The sequence below is a fragment of the Vulpes lagopus genome, chromosome 10 (assembly GCF_018345385.1).
Source record: "Vulpes lagopus strain Blue_001 chromosome 10, ASM1834538v1, whole genome shotgun sequence".
Classification (NCBI taxonomy): domain Eukaryota; kingdom Metazoa; phylum Chordata; class Mammalia; order Carnivora; family Canidae; genus Vulpes; species Vulpes lagopus.
Window position 1 is genome coordinate 55,335,067 of NC_054833.1, and position 16,989 is coordinate 55,352,055.

At 43.7% G+C, this 16,989-nt stretch overlaps 1 pseudogene; it reads left to right on the top strand.

The window, feature by feature from the left end:
* The first annotated feature begins 2,726 nt into the window (after nucleotides 1-2,726).
* LOC121500905 lies at nucleotides 2,727-9,075 on the top strand (annotated as a pseudogene).
* Nucleotides 9,076-16,989: the final 7,914 nt, after the last annotated feature.

Below are 16,989 nucleotides of genomic sequence, written 5' to 3' on the forward strand. Positions count from 1 at the left end.
CAAGTCATAGTCTGGATTGCAGCATGAGTAAGATCAGAGCCCCATGCAGGGGTGGGGGGTGAAGGGAGTCAGGTCCTCACTCATCCTGGCTCGGCCACACCACAGCATTTAGGTTCAAACTCCTTTGGGAAGAGCATACTTAAGAGAGAAGTTTGGTTCATGTGAGGGCTGCACTCTCTGTAACTGGTGCCATAACCCAGAACATCTTACTGATTATTTCATAAATTACACCAAAGAGGAGCCATTCCTGGCATGCAAACAAATGAAGTGTGGAGTCCAGGCTGAAAGGAACTGACCTTGGTGGGGCATACTAATCCTGAAGTAAGGGCATTTCACTTGAAGCATCCCCTCAACATCCATGCCTGCTCTAAGATATTTTAAGTAATTATTCTCCCCAAAGTAAAATAAGAGTGAAAAAAACAGAATCTAATCATATAGTCAAGTATTTTTGCAAATTGAGCCTGAAACAAGCATCCCTTTCATGTGTCCCCCATGTGGTTAGCCTTATGGATCACATCTTTACCATCAGCCGTGGCCATGGCAGGAGTGACTATAAACTCTCCTTGGGGGAAAAATAGATGTGATGAAGGGAAGAAAGACAGAGCAGTAGTGTGAAGAGGAAGTGTGATTCCAGAGAGTTTCTTTTAGGATTCAAGGGGACAGGAATGTGGCAGGGAAGAAAGAGAAGAAAGTCCTTTGAAAAGATTGATGAGTCCGGTGGCAGACCTGGAGATCACTGACTAGAGGAGGAAGTGGCGGGGCAGGTGAAATGGCAGCCATGGAATCTTCTGTGGGGTTGGCAGTTTGGACATCCCTGTCCTTGTGTGGTTGCCCCGGAGCGGGGCAGAGGCTTCTGATCTCAGGTGAGTGTGCATGGGTGGTCCAGGGGACCATGGGACGTGCAAGAACCACTGGATGGCACCACTCCCCATTCAGAAAAACCAGAGCTGGACAGTGGTTCAAACAGGAACATCAGATTCTGTTCCAACACAGCATGGGAAGGTGGGCGTGTAGTCAGGGGTCAATTGATGGAAAGTGCTACGAGGAAGCGTCAAAGTTAAGGGGAGACCAGCTTGGCAGGATCGCTGCCGAGTGCAGAGCAGCGTGATGAGACACTGAGAGGTATCAAGGGTGTAGTTAGTTTCCCTTTAAACAGACTTGGCGAGGTTCCCGCCATCACTGGCCGGGGCAGGGCCCGAAATCAATGGGGCCCACCATAATGTCAGGGTCACTGCTTGGAGAGTAGAGATTTATAAAGCCCACGGAACTCTGTGAAATCAAATTGCCTTGGAAGGAAAGTAGAGAGACACCTGCCAAAGAGGGAGGAGCGAAGAACCCAGCATGAATATCCCGTCCACTTTGCCCGTCCAAGTCATGGTCTCAGGGAAGGTTGTGCGTCTGAGACAAGGGAGAAGCCATTGGGCTAGAGCCCTGAGGCCCACGTCCCTGCCTAGTACAGAGATGCTAATCATGTTTCCATTGACATCAATGATTAGAAGCAGGTTGCATTTTTAAAGGATTGCATTCTAAAAAGAAGACAAACAAGTTCAATGTGGGGTATGGAGATCTGGCAAACATCCAGGAGGAGGAATGAAGGTTAAGGAAGGTCAGGAAACACAGGGACACCTTGCCTGCCCGCTCACCCGGCGCCCCCAGGGAGATCAGTGTCTCCATCTTCTCCAAAACCGAGGCACTTTGTACCAATCTCCACAGCATCAAACTCTGCTGACCCACCTCTCCTTCGCCCGCTTGGTGGCTGAGGCTTAGAAGGTACTATGCGCTCATCTGCGGAATGGAGAAATAGGATGGGAAAGAGTAAGTAATCATCGTCCAGTCCCACACATGCCCCAAACCTGCTCCGTCCCCAGGAGCAGTTGATGGCAGAAAGGGGAACTCAGCCAAGGGACTTGCAGACACGGCTCTACCTGGGACCTCCTCACAGCTGTCCATCTGTGGCCCAGGAACAGGCAAAGTGGGATTGAAATCGAGAGATGCTAACATCCACCCTATGTAATCAGCTTTCTCATCAACAATGTCACTTCAAGCTGATTTGTGATTTAGGCAGTGCATGATTGCTATAAAAACAAATTATATCAAGAAGCTTAAAGGCAGAAGGAGAGGTGCCTAGGTGGCCCAGTTGGTTGAGCATCTGACTTTTGGGTTCAGCTCAGGTCATGATTTCAGGGTCTTTGGATCTAGCCCCACATCGGGCTCCCTGCTCAGGGCGGAGTCTGCATCTCTCTCTTCCCCTCTGCCCTGCTTATTTTCTCTCTCTCTCTCTCTCTCTCTTAAATAAATAAATAAATAAACAAACAAATAAATAAATAAATAAAATCTTAAAAAAATAAAAGTCCATGGACTGCTCTGTAAGTTGTACATTATAGTGTAAATAGTAAGGGTCTTTCTTAAGATATCACAGAATTAATAGAAGACAATTGTGAAGGATGAGGTGTATCTCTTTGTTGATGTCCTGTTTGATCACAATCATAAGATTGCGAAGACAAAAAGATTAAAGATTAATCTACCTTATATTACAGTTTTTGAAAGTTGAGGCCACATGTTGCAAATAAAGAGGATGTGAGTCCTCTTGTCAGAGGTGAATCAGATAGCCTTTGTTTTTCTGGGGCTGCAAGGACCCTACATAAAGACTACAGCCGAAACCCTGGAGCAGCAAGAAGGAGGGAGCCGCAGGATGCCCTGGGCAGAGAAGAAAAATGAAGCTCAGCATGTCCAGCCTTCTGCTGCTGCTGCTGCTCTGGGACATAGGGTCCCCTAGCTTCCCACGGACTTTAGGGACACAGGGGCAGGATATGGAGATGGTCCAGGTTAATGCTGATTTTCACATGCCACCAACACAGGAGCATTACATTCTCATTTTTCCAAGGTCAAGGAGTAGAAGCTCAAGCAAGTGTGGGATGCATTCTAGGGTCAGTACTTTGTCTGAAACAGATCCCTTCATTAAAAAAAAAAATCTACTTACCTGTCTATAGACTTTCCTTCAGAAGATGGAGGTAAAAAAAAATAAATAAAAATAAATAAAAAAAAAAAAAAAAAAAGAAGATGGAGGTAGAGAGAGTGTCCTGACTACCTTCACACCGACGCCCAACAAAACTAGACTTTGTCACCACGCCAACAGTAAGCCTATGAAATCACTCCCTTTGCAGACAGGTTTTTTTTCCTTTGTACTAAATTTTCAAGACAAAAGAATTTCTCTGTCACCACAGTGAATTCCTAAAGATTTTCAGGAAAAAATAAGAAGGATTTCACATCCTGTGTTTCAATATCTTTTTCTTTATCAGAACTACCTACAGAAGTACTACAACTTGAAGACTGGAACCAACAAATCTGTGAGGCAGAGGAACGACAGGCTTAGTGGCTGAGAAGCTGAAGCAAATGCAGGCGTTCTTTGGGCTGAAGGTGACTGGAAAGGTCAACACGGACACCCTGAATCTGATGAAGCAGCCCAGATGTGGGGTGCCTGATGTGGCTCAGTACGTCCTCACTGATGGGAGCCAATGGGACCACACACATCTGACCTACAGGTAAGCAGACTGAGTGGCAGATGGAGATGCTATTTCCCATCAGAGCCGTGAGCCATGAGGTCCCATGTGTCTCTGTGTTCTTTGATTTTTAAGGATTGAAAATTACACACCAGATTTGCCAAGAGCAGAGGTAGACAGTGCCATAGAGAAAGCCTTTCAGCTCTGGAGCAACGCCTCTCCCCTGACCTTCACCAAGGTCTTTGAGGGTCAAGCTGACATAATGATTTCCTTGGTCTGGGGAGGTAAGCTCTTCCTGTCTCCTAAAACCATCCTAAACGTCACCTGAATGTCCACCGCTGCTCCCAGACCTGCTCAGCTGCACCAAGGACAGAGTGTTCCTAACGGGCTGTTGATTTTATGGGCCAAAGGGAGGCCTCTTGGATGAAGAAGGCCTTTGGGCTCCTTGCAACTGTCCTCGCACCTCCTGGGGAAGCTACGTAGAAATGGCGATTTGTCTTTGCCTTGCTGTTTGTCACAGATCACAGAGACAACTCCCCCTTCAGTGGATTTCGAAACCATTTCCCTCATGCTTTCCCACCAAGAGACATTGGAGGAGATGTTCATTTTGATAAGGAAAAACATGTACCAATGATTTCAGAAGTGAGTCCACAAATTCCTCCAATTTTTCCCTTTCATGGGTCAAAGTTTTATCTGAAAGGACGCTTTAGTAAAATGAGCCAATGTTGTGATCAGCCTTAAATACCTTAATAAACATAAGTTTTTATTAAAACTATAATTGTTTAGAAAGGTAATGGTAACTCCTTTGTGTCCATTTATTTAAAAATGTAAGGGAATATTATTTCTGCAAGTAATTTTTACCAACAAAATATGTTACTCTAAAAATGCTGCTACCATGTTTTACTTGTTTATTTATTTTTACATTTTTTAAGATTTAAATTCAATTTGTCAACATATATTATAACACCCCATGCTCATTCCCTCAAGTGCCCCCCTCAAGTGCCTGTCACCCAGTTACCCCAACCCCCCACCCAACTCCCCTTCTGCAACCCTTTGTTCATTTCCCAGAGTTAGGAGTCTCTCATGCTTTGTCTCCCTCTCTAATTTTTCCTACTCAGTTCCCCTCCTTTTCCTTATAGTCCCTTTCACTATCTCGTATATTCCCCATATGAGTGAAACAATATGATGATTGTCCTTCTCCAATTGACTTACTTCACTCAGCATAATACCCTCCAGTTTCACCATGTGGAAGCAAATGGAGTGTATTCGTCCTTTCTGATGGCTGAGTAATATTCCATTGTATATATAGACCACATCTTCTTTATCCATTCATCTGTTGAAGGACATTGTGGCTCCTTCCACAGTTTGGCTATTGTGGACATTGCTGCTGTGAACATTGGGATGCAGGTGACCTGGAATTTCACTACGTCAGTATCTTTGGGGCAAATACCCAGTAGTGCAATTGCTGGGTTGTAGGGTAGCTCTATTTTTGCTAGGATGTTTTAAATCATATCGTTGAATATATAATTACACACTAAAATTTTAAAATGGTTATTTTTGGTAAAGTGTTCTTGAGGAACTTTTCTTGATACTTTCCTATATTATCTATATTTGCACAACTAGACATAATATAATATTTATGAGCAGGAAAAAATAATAAAATGTTAATAGAATACTATTATTCCTCCAGAATATAATACTTTCTACCTTATGCTCTGATATTTATTGATCAAGGGGATTTTTCTTTGTTGGCTGACTTCATCCAAGAATTATATAGCCCAATCTCAGAGATTCATACTTTAATTAGCCTAACTAGAATTATGAAGGCCCTCTCGTGTCTTTGATTAAACAGACACACACATATACACCCCATGCAGACAGACCACCAAAAGCATACCACAGTTGCACAAAGTCAACAGTAAAGCATCTGTAGTTTTGATACTTATATTTCCTTCTTGGGCTCCTCAAAACTGTATTCCAGTAATTGCAAACTTGTTTTGTTAGTCTTTTAAGACTCCAACTTGTATCATGTTGCAGCACATGAAGTGGGCCATTCCCTTAGACTGTTGCATGATAATGACATTGGTTCTTGATGTTCCCCAGATACATCTACTTTGGAGATGTCCTACTGTCTCAGAAGGACATTGATGCCCCCCGGCACTCTATGGTGAGTGAGCACAAAGGAAAGCACCTTAGACCAGTGATTCAGGGTCTCTATGTGAGTTTCCGATAAAGAGCTACTAGCTGTGTCCTTTTAAAAAGAGACTTCATTCTATGTGCTTTTGTGTTAACATCATTACCAACTTCTCTTGACTTCAGAACCTTTATTTATGCTTTAGTACATTCCAAAAATCCCATCCAGCCAAGACAACCACAAGTACCACAAGCCTGTGATAGCAAGTTAACATTTGATGCTATAGCCAAAATTTGTGGAGAATTATTCTACTTTAAAAACAGGTTAAAAAAAAAAAAAAGAAATTACCATGAACACTGACTTATGTTTTTAAGGTGTTCTGATATTTTGTTGAATGTTCTATATGTTTCTTTAGTAATATATTTTTAATTTGTAATTTTAATTAATAGCACAGTTGCATTAAATGATTTATTCTACAAAAGTTTTTATCACAGATAAACGTTGGCTCAGCTGGAAGAACATGTGACTCTCAATCTCAAAGCCATGAGTTTAAGCCCCACATTGGGTGTAGAAATTACTTTTAAAAAGGAATGAAAATATTTGTATCACAGATAAGTCATTCATTCACTAGAAAGTTCATGGAGTAAAAAGCATCGTACGGCCCCCACCCTACCACTAGCATACATACAAATATGTGAGTTAGGCAGAAAGGATTTTCCTTTTTGAAGAATAGAGACTTGTCAGTAGTGGAGCAATAATTGGTCTTCCAATTCCTTTCACATCTCATGTCTAGGATGAGAAACATCAGTGAGTTAGAACAAATCAGATCTTTCTGAACACCACTGCTCAAAGCAGATGTCTACACTATGCCTAGGGTGATGTAGGCTATTGCCCAGGAAGGAACACCCGGCTCAGTGTGCTCCTGAGGCGGGCGAGCTCAGTGGCTGAGAGCTGTCTACGGGGACTGTGTGCCAAAGCTGCAGGAGACTTTGACGGTGGGGGCAAGGGATGTGGCATGGACAGTGTCTGCTAAGGGGTTGACAAGGAGGACCCTTGCCCCGTACATATGCCCTCTGGTCCTTCCCAAGGCTGGTGGCTTGCTATAGGCTTCCATTTGGTCTCCGTGGTCTTAGAAACACTCTGAAAACCCCTGAAATGGAAGAGTCTGGTTGGAGCAGTCTCTTACACCTCCGTTATCCTTGCTTGCTTCCATCGAGGATTTCTGTGAGATGAACTACCTTGTAGGTAAAGGACCCCGAATATCAGATGCAGCCCTTCTGTGAGTGTTAGACTTGTGTCCAGGGAGAAGGAATGCTGGAAATCAACCACAGCTTTGCTGCAACCAAGATATTTCCCTTTCTTTTAAATCAGGTTCTTCCTATGCACAAGTGCCTCCTACAAAATAGCAGAACGCAGTGTCATCTCCGACTTCTGGGAATCACTGTTAAATGCAGTTGGCACTGCTTATGGGGATGTTAACAGAGATCAAGTCTTTTTTTTTTTTAAGGTATAGCTTCTGGGTTTTTTTGATCAACTTTTCTATGAGTTACATTTTTCATCGGGTTCTTTGGTTGAAAATTAACTGGGCCGATCAAATAAGTCAAGAATCTCGAAACAGATCTAACACATATACAGTGAAAATCAGGGGAATTTCTATACACATGATGTCTTAAACTGCCTTTTTGTGAGATGGTGACATGAAGTTATGTAGATACCATAGCTTCATGATGTAAAGATGAATCAACATGCTGGAGGAGCTCCGCAAACAAGAACCCAGGCCAGACAAGACCTGAGAGGTGTTGCCCAGTGAGAGGAACTACTCCTCACCTGTGTGTGTGGCCTGGCTGCCCCTGCAGCACCACATGGACCCCCACACACTCCCTGCGCAGCTGGGGAAGGGAGCCATTCTGGAGAGGTGCCCAGCTCTGGGGCTCTCCACATGGCAATAAAACTCTCCACCCACCTCTCATGAATGCAAGTCCGGAGGGAAGCCTGCCTACTGTCCTCCAGAGTCCCAGGCTAAGTTTTCTATTGGTTCTTTGGTTGACAGGTAGTAAATATTGGGCCTTTAACGGGGAGCAGATGCTGCAAGGATATCCCAGGGACATCCACTACTCCTTGGGCTTCCCGCAGAGGGTAAAGAAAATCAACGCTGCTGTTCATGAGGATGATACTAGGAAAACGTACTTCTTTGTTGCCAATGAGTATTGGAGGTAACTACAGACCCTTGGAAGTCAGAGTCAGATCACTCCGTGGAAGGAGAGTTGCCTTTTAAAATTCCAATTGAATTTTTGGGAATTCTTGCGGCACCTGGGTGTCTCAGGTCATGATCTCAGGGTCCTAGGGTCCAGTGCCACATCGTCAGGCTCCCTGCTCAGCCATGAATCTGCTTCTTCCTCTCCCTCTGCCTCTCCCCACCCCCTGCTCATACTCTCTCTCCCTATTTCTCTCTCCTTTTCTCTCTCTTTCTCTCTCTTTTTCTCTCTCTCTCTAAGTAAATAAAATCTATGAAATTATTCTCAAACTGTGTGGAACCTCCAACCTCCCTTGGTGAATGGTGCCAGAGCGAGCATCCACTAGTTTCCTACCTGTTATCATCACACTACACCTGTCCTTGGAAGACAGGGATTTATAGGATGGTATTTAAAAGGGAGATAAAAAGCAGAAGCATCCAAAGGGAAATTTCTTCCCCACAGTGGGCAGATAGGGCAGACAGTGGAGTCAGAATTTGAATCATATTTTTAGAATTGATGTCACTCTGGGGATGGTCTACTCGGTTCCAGTCTCCCATAACCCTGTTGAACTGGGACCCTCCAGTTAAAAGCTCCCATTATTTTCATACCAGCAATGTATCTACTCATAACTGTTTAAAGCAGTCATTGGTTTTCTACAAAATGAAAATAAAGGTAGACCCTATCTCTCAGATTTATAGCAAAGATTGAATGAATCAGTACATGCAAACCACTCAGAACAGTGACTTCACACTTAGTGTTGAGTGTGATTTATTGTTATTATATTAATCACACATTCTGATTTTCCTATTAATTTTTTTACAAGGTGTGATGAAAACACATGGTCTATGGATACAGGTTTTCCCAAAGGGATAGCTCATGGGTTTCCTAGAATTGGCAAAAAAGTTGATGCTCTCTTCCAAGAGGGAGGTAATGGCCATCCAGTTTCTCCATTTTGCTGCCATAGAAATGACACATGGACTGTTCCTTAGATCTGAGAGCGAACTGCATATGTAAAAATGTATATTTTTTCAAGAGTCCATGTGTAAAATCATTGTTTATTTGTCTAACATAATCACTATCTCTCATTTTATTTCTAGGATTTTTCTATTTCTTTCCTGGAAAAAGGCAATACAAATTTTATCCTAAAAAGAAACAAATTTTGACCCTCTTGAAAACCAACAGCTGGTTCAAATGTAGAAATAAATGATGATTGACTATCACAAAGGAGAAAAGAAAAAAAATACTTCTAATCAACCTGGGAGAGATGCTTTTCTGAGGACACAGATACTTTCCTATTTTATTTTCATCTCTTGGCAACACTGAGCAACAGACATATGAGTACAAGCTTGTTTAACCTCCATCTGAAGAAAGTCTGTGTTAGCAAGACTGTACCTCTTTAGGAACTTCCACAATTTAGCTTTGAGTCATCACTGAGGACCTCACGGTCATAGTTCGTCCTTAGGTTTACCTAGAGAAAAGCTTTTGTTACTATTCTATGATATTCTAAGTGATTATGCTTCTCATAATAACCACATTCTCAGTAGTTATGTCTCTAGGTTGAACAAATTCACTATGCAAGTCAGTGGGAAGATAGGATGTACAACATTTCAAGTACTTCGCATGGCATATGCATTACATGAGGGAAAGGGGCTGCTATTGACCCTCCTCTCTTGTTTGGATTTCAATTTAAGCATTTAAGTCAAATGATGGGAGGGATTGTAGAACCCAGGGGGCTCATCTGGTAGAGCACATGACTCATGATATCAGGGTTGTGAGTTTAAGCTCCAATTTGGGCACAGAGCTTACTTGAAAAAACTTTAAAAATAAATTAAAATGAGCAGCTTTTAAAATATAATGATAACAGAAGAGATTTATTGAGCTTTGGCTGTAGGAGTTGTGGCAGGAGCACTGGATAAAGACTTCTCAGCTATTTTCCTAGCTAACATCATAAAGTTAGGGGATTATCCCTGAGTATTAGGGTGCTGGGTCTTGTTTCCCAGGGAGTTTCCATACAGAATTCCTGGGGTGGGCTTCAAGTTACATTATGCATGTATAAATTTGCAGAGTCTCACTATTGCTGCTGAAAAAGAATCAATACTATGCAAAGTATCTTTTTTGCTCATACAAATTCTTTCTCATAGGTTTTCTGGTGGAGGTTAAGAATATCTTGATTTTATAGTGAATGATTTGTATAATGTTTGTTGTTGAGTACCATTTGTTTTTCTGTTTACTGTGATAATAAACACACACTCAGAAATTCTGGGCAAGATGCCACCCAGCTGTGAGCTCCTTCCCATGAACCAGCGCCATGAAGTAAGGGGAGGTTAGGCATCCTAGAGCCAGACACAAACGGGGAGAAAACCTGATTGAGCAGACAGACCCAGCTGGCACGGGGGAGGCCCAGCTTCCCCTAAGTGGGGCAGGCTCTGGGAATCACGTTCTGCTGGTATCCCCTTCGCTCTCATGCAAGGCTGTGGATCTGGTGTCTGCATGGCCAGCCTGAAAGGCAGCAGGACCACAAGAGACAACAGATAAGATCAGGGTGGTAACCCTACGTCGAAGACAACAAAAGCTCAGGTCCCTACAAGGTGCTACAAGCTCTGCTCCCTTTGTACCTCATTCCCTAGGATTCTCCCCTCTTGTGGCTTCATTCCGACTGTGCCAACTTCTGTGCTGGTTTTCAAACACGTGAGGAGTATTCGGACCTTGGGGCCTTTTCACTGAGTCTCCCTCAGATGCTTGCATGGTTAAGTCCCATCCCTCTTCTCCAGCGATGCTCAAACGTCCTTCTCAGTGAGACCTTCACTGGCTTCCTCTTTTACTATTACCATGTATGCCTGCCCTCCCCACATACATAAACATACTCTCGATTGTCCTACACAACACTGCAATTATCCCTGATCCCCTAACATCTTCTGCATTGTCTATAACCTCTCATTCCCTCTACTGCTCACTGCCTGTCTGCCTCTTAGTGGATGCTCCATGAGAACAGGGGCCATTGTTAGTTTTGGTTCAACTTTTGTTATTGTTTTCCTGACTTACTTATATAATTCAAGAAACAAGTAGGTGCTCAAAAAAAGTAATAAATTAATATAGAAGTGATGCAGGATGCCAGCAAAACTGGGAAGTCATGTTGACCAGCTCCTGAATGCTTCTATACTTCCATTCTCCTGAGCACAGACCAGAAAATCAGACATAGCAGCAGCCCCCAGAAATGCTCAGAGCCTGAGAAAGAATTTCTGAGTGGTTCCTGACAGGGAGGACCCACTGATGGACATAAGAAATGAGAGCAGTTTGTGCAGACTTTCTCACCAAACATCCTGCCCAAAGCTGCTTCCATTCTATGTTGATCCATCTCACGGAGAACAAACCAGGACCCAGGACTTAACCCATTTACAGAGGCCAGGGAAAGTGACAGTTCCATGGAAATATGAGATCACAGGGAAAATATGTATTTGTAATACATATGTCTGACAAAGGACTTGACCCAGTATATATAAAAAGTTCCTGCAAATCAATAATAACATGACAAATTATCCAGTTAAAAATACACAGAAGACTTAATCAAACTAGTCATAAAGATATATAGGGGTGCCTGGGGGGCTCAGTGGTTGAGCATCTGCCTTTGGCTCAGGGCATGATCCCGGGGTCCTGGGATCGAGTCCCACATCAGGCTCCCTGCAGGGAGCCTGCTTCTCCCTCTGCCTGGGTCTCTGCCTCTCTCTCCGTGTCTCTCATGAATAAATAAATAAAATCTTTAAAAAGAAGACATAAATGGCCAATAAACACATGAAAAAAGTACTTAACATCATTAGTTATCAAGAAAAGAAAATTCATATAAGGAATTTCTATAATACCACTAAACATATTCATATTAATGACTGACAACACCAAACGAGGAGCTGGAACGCTTATACGTCTCCTACCATATAGAAGTTGTTCACAAAGTTCAATATTTACCTACCCTATGACCTCTTCTGCATATTTTTCTGGAATAAATTCAAACACAAACACACAAGAAGCTTGTTTAAGAAGGTTCTTTATGCATGGTAGCCTATTCTGCAAACAGTACCTTCATATAATACAATACTATAGAAAAATGACAGTGAATGATCTACTAGTACACACAATAGCATAGATTAATCTGAAAACCATTATTCCACACAAAAGAGTACATCCTCTTGCTTCTGTGTATATGAACTTCATGACTAGGAAAATAGTTTAAAGGGAAATACATCAGAACAGCAGTTGGCTCTGAGGAAGGATTAAGACTGAGTGAGAAAGAGCATAGAGAACTTTCTAGGGCGATGGAAACATTCTAGTTCTTCATCAGGCGTGGGTTACATGGGCATGTATGTTTGTAAAGTTCACTGGATTATGCACTTAGGATTGTACACTTCACTGTATACAGTATCTCAAAAATATATAAATGAAATAGAAACTAGCAGAAAAAGGAAGTCTTAATCATTATATAACCACTAAAACAATTAAAAATAGTAGTTTACAAATCTCCCCACAAACACCAGCCCAAATAGTTTTATTCATTTGTTTTGTTAAAAGTTCCATTTCAAGGAATAGATCAACCCAGTCTTGCTTAAACTCTTTCAGAGAAAACACTATATTCTATTGTCATCACATAACACACAGGGAGGAACTATAGTCATGGTCCTATTAATACTACAAATAGGAGAAGTCTGCCTGCATCAGTGATACTTTTTCAACAGAGTCCTGGAGGTCTGGCCAAAAATCAGGACAAGAAAACTAATGGGAAAAATTTTAAATAACATCACATATAAAGGTCAAAAGGGAAGTCCAAAATACCATTATTTGTAGCTAATTCGATCACTTATACAGAAAAGCCCAGTAGAATCAAAACTCTTCAGACAAGATGGACACTTCAGTGTCTCCAAATATAACATCAACATATCAAAATCATTTATATTCCTATACAATCACAATAAACAAGTAGATAAAATATTGAAAATAAAATACTAACAGCTACAGCAAAATCTATGATATATGTAGGAAATAATCTGGTAAAAACAGAAAAATAGTAGATAGCTCAATAAATAAAAGAGACCCTCCATCCAACAATATAAACATGTGGCATGAGCAAGACATAAACTTTTATTGCTTTAGGGCACATTAAGTTATAATTCAGGGCTTATAATCATAGAATAATTTTCCCTATCCTCTCTGCTATAAACCGAGTACAAAATTAAACTTTGAATGGATTTAAGATCTCAATGTGAAAGACAAAACCATAAAAATAATTGAAAAAAAAGAGTAGAATATTTTTGCCACCTTAACATGGGAAAGAATATCTCAGCACCAAAAAAGCAGAAGCCATTCAGGGTAGAGCTGATAGGTTTGACTACATCAAAATTTAAAATTTATACCTGGGTAGCCAAGAGCATATAAAGACATATCCAGTCTAATATCAATCAGAGAAATATTGATTAAAGAAAACAAGATATAAATTCCTACCCATCAAAATGGCAGAACTTAGAAGTTTTGATAACATTAAGTGCTGATAAAAACATGGGGAAAATGAACATTCATTCACAGCTGGTGGGAGAGTTCACTGGTACAACCATGGTGAAGCACCATCCATCTGCACTGTAAGAATGCCTCTGCCTGAATCCCAGTAATTCCACTCCTGGGTGTTAATTCGGACCACGGTGCGCAGGAGACTGGTGCACCATTAAAGCATCGTTGGCAACAACCAGGAGCAAGCGGCAGCCTGGATGGCCCTAGGTTGGGAACTGACAAACAGGACATGAAACACATACATATGTGATCAGAATGTCATGCAGCAGTGAGAGGCGGGACTCTGGGAAGCCTTAGAGCAACAGGAACTGACTCAAAGCAAAAGTATTAACCAAAGAGTAAGACACAGAATGAAACATGAAATCCAAGGCCATTTATGAAAATATAAAGTTTATATAGGAAACAATCCTATATACTTTTCAAGAAATACATGAAAATTTAAATGAACATTTGGAAAGAAAAATAGAAGGAAATGTGTATTAAATACATTAGTTTTTTGTTTTGTGGTCAGTTTTTTTTTTAAGTTTATATTTAAATTCCAATGAGTTAGCATACAGTGTGATAGGTGTACAATACAGTGACTCAACACTTCCCTACAACACCCAATGCTCATCACAACAGGTGCGTCCTTCATCCCCATGACCTGTTTCCCTCCCCGCCCCCCACCTCCTCTTTGGTGACCTCAGTGTGTTCTTTATAATTCAGAGTCTGGCTTTTTCTTTATCTCCTTCTTTCTTAGATTGTTTTTTCCGCCATATTCCACATATGAGTGAAATCATATGGTATTTGTCCTTCTTTAAATGACTTATTTCACTTAGCACAATACCCTCTAGTTCCATCTACATCCTCACAAATGGCAAGATTTCATTCTTTTTTGTGGCTGAGTAATACTCCATCGTACAGGGGAAGGTCTTTTAGCTGTGATTTGAGGAAAGAGGAAAACAGTGATAAAAATAACAAAAGGAGTCATGTATAGACTAATGAGGATAGTTTATCCTGAATTGATGACTGTGATTAACAAAATGAATATCTGAGTTAGAAAAAAAAAAAAACAAGGAAAATACTACAAATGGAAAAGGATGGAGAAGGAAAAGGGAGAAAGGAAAATTGGAAGAAAATTTAAAAAGCCCTAGGCAGGGATCCCTGGGTGGCGCAGCGGTTTGGCGCCTGCCTTTGGCCCAGGGCGCGATCCTGGAGACCCGGGATCGAATCCCACCTCGGGCTCCCGGTGCATGGAGCCTGCTTCTCCCTCTGCCTGTGTCTCTGCCTCTCTCTCTCTCTCTCTGTGACTGTCATAAATAAATAAAAATTAAAAAAAAATAAAATAATAAAATAAAAAGCCCTAGGCATTCTAAAAATAAAGCAGAAATCATTTGTAATCTTAGCACCCAACAATAAGCACCATTAACATTTTGGGTCATAAACCTCTGATATTTTAATGCTTATGTTTTTTTCTCTAAATATAAAAATATATCGTACACATGTTTTATTGCCTGGATTTTCCACATAGTCGAATGTCATGATATTAAGTAGTCTGTATTGTATTAAGTGAAAAAGTACTTACTGATCGCCAATGATGTGGACGCTCTGTTTTAGGTATTTTGGATTCCTTGGCAAAGTAGTGAGAGCTATCTTCGTGGGGTTCACACTTCTGTTCAGGGGAGACGGATAAAGAGTAAACACATATTAAAAATAGAGTATGTGGGAAGATGACAAACATTACGGGGGAACAGCACATAGGATGAGGGGCATGCAGGGCAGTGGAGAGGGGTGCTAGTGATCTCTAGCATGGCCAGTAGTCAGGTTCGCATTCACTGAGCAGATGTCCCTCAGGGAAGGCTTGGGGGAGCAGCACCCCTGAACAGCTCAGGAAAAGTACATGGCCAGGGCAGGGGCCTCAAGATAGGGCCTGCTCCATAGGGGCAAGGGAAAGCCAGGAGGATGCCAGGCATAGAGACACGGGAAAGACACGGGCCTGAGCAGAAAGGTCCTTTGAGGCCACTGTCTGGATATGCTCAGTGTCCAGCACACACGGTGGAGGAGCCAGAACACAAGCAGGAGGCCTGTTGTCCTGGCAAGGGCCGCTGCTGTTTCCCAGCCTGCTCCTTCAGGCCTCTGCACAAACACCAGCCTCTTGCAGGTGCTCCTGGGCCTCTTCACAGTTGATGTAGGTACTGAGCACGTCTTCAACTGTCACCTAACAGGGCTTTTTTTTCTGCCATTTCCTCCACAAACTGTGACGCGTCCAGACTTTGGGAAGCATCCTCCCCAGCCTATGAGGTCCACCTGCAACCCATCATCCCCCAAACTCGTTGAGAAGCTGCTCTCCAGGGAGAAAGCTGGGCACACTGGTGCACCATCTCGTGGCCTCCCAGAGTGGCCCCAGCTGCTGTAGGGCAAGTGCGTCAAGCGCGTTCAACCACAGAGGGCCTGCCAGGGACCTTCTAAGGCCGCGACCACAGCCTGACATTAAGAAGATGCTCTTCAGTGACTGCAGGACCAAACTGTGACCACTGGGTGAAGTTTCCCACCCAGCGGTCTCGCCTACAGCAAACCACACTTTAATGAGCTCTGGCTGGGTCCGTGATGTGCTGCCCGTTCAATCCCCGGGCGTCCTTCTGGCCTTCCCTACTGAAGGAGCTAGTGGCCGAGGGTTCTGCCTCTGTCCGCAGCCGCGGCCCGCACACCTGCCCAGGTGGACTCGGGGCGCCCTCTCCTGGCCTGGCGTGGCCGCGTCCTGCGCAGCTGCAGCCCCGCAGCTCCCGGGGCCTGGGGATGGCCTGTGGGCGTGTCCGCCCGGGAGCCCAGCCCCGGAGCCTTCGACAGTTTGCAGCAGGGGACACTGCGGTCACAGACGCTTCTCCTGCCCTGCCCGTGCCACCCCCCCGTCCACTCCTGCCCGCCCACGCTGGGGCCGCCACACCTGCTCCTCTGGCCTCATCTGCCTGCTGGACCTGCTCCACCCATAGGACAAGAGCCCCCACTTGGTCGGCAGGTGTGCGACGTGGGGGCTGCCCCCGCAGACGGGCCCGTGCTGCCTCGGTCCTCCTGTCTTCCCCATCCGACTCACGCAAGGACGGCTGGGTCTCCTCGTCGTGGGGGAGGACTTGTGGCTGCCGGTGAAGACCAGCTCTCGACCAGACCCCAACCCCCTCCCTGTTCTCCTGCCCGCTCCTCCCCACAGCTCTGCCCCAGACGCTGTGGCCAGGGTCAGCTGTACTGACTCAGTGACTGCTGCCCGGTCCCCTGCTCATGGTGCTGACGTCCCTCCTCTGTCTGCCTCCAGCTCCCTGCCCTGCCTGCTGCTCCGTGTGAGAGCCTTGGGGATGCCCACACACTCATTCACCCCGATCTCTGTGCCAAATCCATCATCGTCCAGAATTCACCTGCAAGGCCAGTCCATCCAGGCAGGCTTCATGGGCTCCCCTGGGAGGATGAGACTGTTCCTTGTCCTATACCGTTGTGGCCTGTGTCCTCTGTTCACCATCTTTTGCAGCAGAGCCCCTCAGTCCTGCTGGCACCATGTGGGCCCAGGCGCCACTCCAGAGATTCTTTTTTTTTTTTTCAGAGA